General features: G+C 52.1%; 1 protein-coding gene across 1 annotated transcript in view; it reads right to left on the reverse strand.

The window, feature by feature from the left end:
- Window positions 1-5,360, reverse strand: part of GALNT14 (polypeptide N-acetylgalactosaminyltransferase 14) — a 79,645-nt gene that overhangs the window by 47,433 nt on the left and 26,852 nt on the right. The gene's annotated exons all lie outside the window — the stretch shown is intronic.

A 5,360-nucleotide genomic window follows, 5' to 3' on the forward strand; every position in this document is an offset into this window, starting at 1 on the left:
TGCAGCGCACGGGCTTAGTTGCTCCATAGCATGTGGGATTCTCCTGGACCAGGGATTCGAACCCGTGTCCCCTGCACTGGCAGCCTGATTCTTAACCACTGGACCACCAGGGAACAGACCACTGCCTGTTTATTTTGCAGTAGCCTGACCTGCTGCCAGGCCATCCTCCTGTGACCTTCAGAGTGAGCTGTCTGAAGCACAGATCTGATCTTCAATCGTGCAACTTCCCTCACTAACGCAAATAGAGAAGTTGACAAAAAGGCTCCCCACGATCTACACCCCAAACCCTCAGCACGCTCTTCAAGGCCTTTCCCAGGCTGGAGCCAGCCCCCTTTCCAGCCTCCTCACGCCCAGTGCCTTTGTCTGGAGACATCCTGCGTCTTACAACTGAGGCCGGTTCCCCTACTGCTGTCACAGTGTGAGATGCCCCTTGTCTGTTACAAGGACCCATTCAAATGTCACTTCCTCTCTAACAGCTTTCCAATCCACTTAGTGAGAATGAATTGCTTCCTCCTCCGGGATCCCTCAGCCGTTTGTATCTGAAGCTTCCTGCATCTCTCACGGCAGCCTGACTCTGAGGGCTGGTTTCCTGGCCCCTCCAGATGGTCACCTCCCAGGGGCAGTGGCCTCGTCAAGCTACTCTCTGTGTTGCCAGAGTGCAGCTGCACCTTAGCCCATGACCGTTCCCTCCAAGGATGTTTAGTGCACATCTTCTTTGTGCTAGGCACTGCGTACGTGATGCGGATCGAGGGAGACGTGAACCCGGCCCTCAGCAGCTGTGGTCTAGGAGCTACTTACTACAAGCTGTGTGAACTCGGCCAGGTTACTTTCCTGCTCTGTGCAGTAAAGTATTCCCATCCGTGAAACAGGGATAATGAGAGTAGTACCCATCATTCATAGGGCTGTAGGGAGAATTAAAGGGGAACGTTTCTAAAGCATTCAGCACAGCGTCTGCTGATATCAGTGATAAAAAGCTGTAACAATTATTACTGTTTTCTGGATCAGCGGTGATTTTTGAACTGACTTCATCTCCCTTCCTGAGCTGGGAATCTGTTGCCTCCAGGCAAGACTAGGTTTCCGTGTTTATTCTGAGGCTCAGTCCTGACTGAGATGGCTGCATCCTGCTTCTCTAAACACACCAAACCGTGCGGTTCCTCGGAAACACTCCTGGGCCATGCCACCTGCCACAGGATACCCAGAGCCCCGTGTGTAGTGGGGAGGGGTTCAGATAGGCCTGGCAGAGGTGCTCACCAAGCCCTGTTTCTGGTGAGCCGTCCTTTCAAAGCAAGATGCAGAGACTTCCCAGGAGGAGAACTTCCCCTGGAGCTACCTTTATTTATGAAGCCTTAATTCTCACCATGGCAACTAGAGTGAGGTGGAGAAAGGAACCCCAACCCCAGCCCCTGAGCCCACTGCTGTTGGAAGGTGAACACCCGGAGAGCAGGAGGTGGTGCGAGGGGAACCTCACCACCATCATCGAAAGCAAACACGCCAAACTCAACAACCAGCCCTCCAATCAGAGGGTAGGGGGAGAGGGAGGCAGAGAGAGAAGGAAAACTTGCTGGAAGAATACCCTCTAATGAGGTTTGATTACGGCTGTAGCTTCTCACGCGATCTGCGTCCCCCTCCCCCTGAATCCCTGCCCGCTCTTTGAAATTCAAGAGTTCTCTTCTGTGAACATCAAAAGGTAAATCGCGTGCAGCTCTGCGCTGGTTGAACTGAGAGATGATTAGCGAATAAAAAATGTCCAGAGTGTAAAAAAGGAAGAAGAAAAAAAAAAAAGAATGAAATTGTCAGCAGTAAGTGCTAATTAGACTATTTCCTGGTAAACACCTGGCTGGTTTTTGCTCCTCTAAACAGAGCAATTGGAGTGATGGGGTGGGGGGCGGTGCCGAAAAAGTGGTTCGGGGCTGGGAGGAACTGAGATGGGCAGGGGCTTTGGGCACCTGGGGTGGCTGGAGAAGGAGAAAGGTCAAGTCCAGCCCCGGGGACCTGGCTCAGGTCCCCGGGTGGTCCCCCTGGGTCCTCTCTTCTGTACACCCTACCCTCATCCCTGCCACACAGACCCTGGGGGTTTGCACCTCCCTCTTTCCTTTGGTCTTACCAGTTCTCTGTCAGGACACCTCACCAGCCCCTCTGCAGCCAAGCCAGTCCTCCTTTCTCTCCATGGCTCGGTTTTTCCCTTACTTCAACCCCACTGTGGCTGTTCTGTGCCCCTTCCTTTCACAGTCTCACAGGGAAGTGGGTGCTCGTCTCACAGGCACATCCCAGTCACTGGAGCCTGGGAATTATCCAGGAAATGGGTTTCCTATCCACAGCTCACTCTCTGCCAGAAGGTAGCTGCCCGCAGGGTCTACACTTTCTGCCCGCTGCACCCTAACCACAGCTCCCCCCACCCCCCGCTCCAGCCCCCCCAGAGGAGGCTGGTTACGGCAGCGTGGGAGGCCACGCGGCCTCCACCATCTACCAGTGTGCGATCCTGAGCGGGACGCCGGGCAGCTCCCAGCTTTCATTTCCATCTGTAATTACATTTTCCTTGTAAAGGCAGGCGATATTAATACTTGACCTACTTCACAGGCTTTTGTGTGTATGAAATGAGGAAATGTATTTGAAATTGCTTTCTGAACTGCACGGGGCTCTATGCAGGCAGCATTTATCAGACGCTCCATAAATGCCAGCTGAATGAAGACCTGAGGCTGGTTGACAGTTGAGTTTAGTCATTCTGGAGTCAGGCCATCTTGGGTTCAAGTGCTGTGTCTGGGTTCAAGTGCTGTGTCTGTGTATCTGCCATTCACTAGCTGGAGACCTTCAGGAAGTACGGAACCACCAGCACAACCGCCTCAGCCGCAGGAAACACAGGAAACGAGCTTAGCACCCTACTTGGCACGTAGCAGCCGCTCTTGGAATCTGGGGCTTGATAATTGTGACGATACTGTCTCCCTGGTGGCTCAGATGGTAAAGAATCTGCCTGCAGTGCAGGAGATCCAAGCCCAATCCCTGGGTCAGGAAGATCCCCTGGAGTAGGAAATAGTAACCCAGCCCTGTATTCTTGCCTGGAGAATCCCAATGGACAGAGGAGCCTGGCAGGCTACAATTCGTGGGGTTGCAAAGAGTCAGACACAATTGAGCGACCAAAACTTCATACTTCACACTTCACTTCTGGTTCTCAACGTGTGATCCTGGAGCTAGCACAGACTCATTGTCACCTGGGGACTTGTTAGAAACACAAATTCTTGGGCCCTACTCTAGATGTATTCAGTTGGAATATCTGGGGATGGGGCCCAGGAAACTGTGTTTTGACAAGCCCTCCAATTCTGATGTCCACTCAAGCTTGGGAGCCATGGCATTAGAACCCTACTGTCTTCCTGGGCTGGAGGTGCCTCATGGCACGTGCTGTCGCCCGTCCAGGCTCACTCTGTGCCAGGCATTGTTCCAAGGCCTTTAACCACCTGAACTCCTTCACTCCTTGCCACAATCATCTGAAGCTGTTATTAACAGTATTCCTGTTATGCAGAAAAGGAAACTGAGGCAGAGAGGTGAAGAGGTGCCCAGATGTCACACAGCTGGTAAGGACAGAGTGGGAATATCTATCTGGCCCCAGCATCCAATTTCTTCACCGCTTTAATCTGAGAGATTGCTCCTCTAAATCTAGATTATTACGAAAAGCCACAGCGAGGAGAATCAAGATATAAACTGGCCATGCTCCAGAGCCCCCATGGGAGGCAGGGGGCAGGAGGATGCCCCAAAAGGAAAGAGGAGGCCCTAAGTCTCATAAATATACAAGGACTCGTGGCAGCAGCAGTGAAGAGAAACTGGTGTTCAGGGCTTTTCTCTGTCCTTAAGTGAGAAAAGTGCCCTAACTCATCAAGACCACGACTCTCTCCCTCCCCCTATCGCCCACCCCATTGTGCCTCTGCCTGGCTCTGGGTGCCCTCATGTGCACCTTCCCAGCCCCCTCCCCTGGCTAATGCAGGAACTTGGGCAGGGATGGGCAGAGGGACCAAGGCCTGGCCAGGTGCTGGGTGGGAGGAACCGGAGGGCAGCTCAGTCCTCCCCACCCAGTTCCTCAAGCATCTTTCCCTTGCCAGAGCCTGGCAGCAAAGCCATCTAAATTCTAGAGAACTAAAGATGAAAAACGGGCTTCCCTGGTGGCTCAGATGGTAAAGAATCTGCCTGCAATGCGGGAGACCCAGGTTTGATCCCTGGGATTGGGAAGATCTCCTGGAGAAGGGAATGCCTACCTACACCAGTGTTCTTGCCTGGAGAATTCCAGGGACAGAGGAACCTGGTGGGCTATAGTCCATGGGGTCACATGACTGAACAACTTACTCACTCTTTACATCAACTAAAGATGAAAAACACCTTAGAAAAGATCCTTCCATCAATGACAAAAGTGAGACAGGAAGTGCTCTTCATTCAATTCCCTCCCAGTGGCTAGTGATTTATTTGTGTGACAGAACAGGGGATACAAGGGAAGTACGGATTCCCAAGGCAAGTGACACCTGGCTGTGGAAGTTGCCAGAAGTAATCATCCTCGCCTCCACCCCTAAAAGTCACTTCCACTCTGCCCACTGATGATGTTAAGACCATCTGTTCACACCTGGCTCTTGGGCCCCCATTCTGCAGTTTTCATGGACCACAGGGTCTGAGGCGGGAGGCTGGCTCACACTGAAGTTCCAGAGAGGCAGAAAAGAGGTCCTGGGTTCGGCCAGCAAGGCACCCAGTAGAGTGTGGTGTAGCATCTGGCACTTCATGAGGCCTTCTGAAAAGTATGCCCTCCCCCTCCAGAGTGCAGGGCACCAGGGCCTCTGGGGAGGCCCTCCTTCAGGCTGGTGGACAGAGACACTGGGCCAGACCCCTACTGCCCCGGATTCCCCCCAGGAAACCAGAAACCTGAGTCCTGGCTCTTGCACTTCCCAGCTCTGGGGCCTTGGCCTCCATTCACTATGCGCACCCTGACTTCACAGACTCTGATGGGGCTCCAAATGAAGTGAGAGATGGAAGGTGTTCTGTGGACCATAAAACTCAGCATTAATATTAACATATTAATATTATTATCATAAAGTATCATTATTACTATTATAAACCGCTGGAGGAACAGCAGGAAGAAAAAGAGAAATACGTCTTAGAGCTGAAAGGGATGAGTCTGGGGGCAGTACCTGAAGTGCCCCCGAGAACATAAACACAGTGTAAGGAAACATGGGGGGTTGGGGTCCTCACATTATAACAGCCCCTAAATGTCCAAGGATAATGTCTTCTTGTGGTAAATGTGACAGAACTTGAAACATGAATGGTATTTTTATCATCATCAATACCAATGTGGCTAACAACATGCCCAAGGTCACAAAGCTAGGAAATGG

The sequence above is a fragment of the Bison bison genome, unplaced genomic scaffold (assembly GCF_000754665.1).
Source record: "Bison bison bison isolate TAMUID 2011002044 unplaced genomic scaffold, Bison_UMD1.0 scf7180017864215, whole genome shotgun sequence".
Taxonomy (NCBI): domain Eukaryota; kingdom Metazoa; phylum Chordata; class Mammalia; order Artiodactyla; family Bovidae; genus Bison; species Bison bison.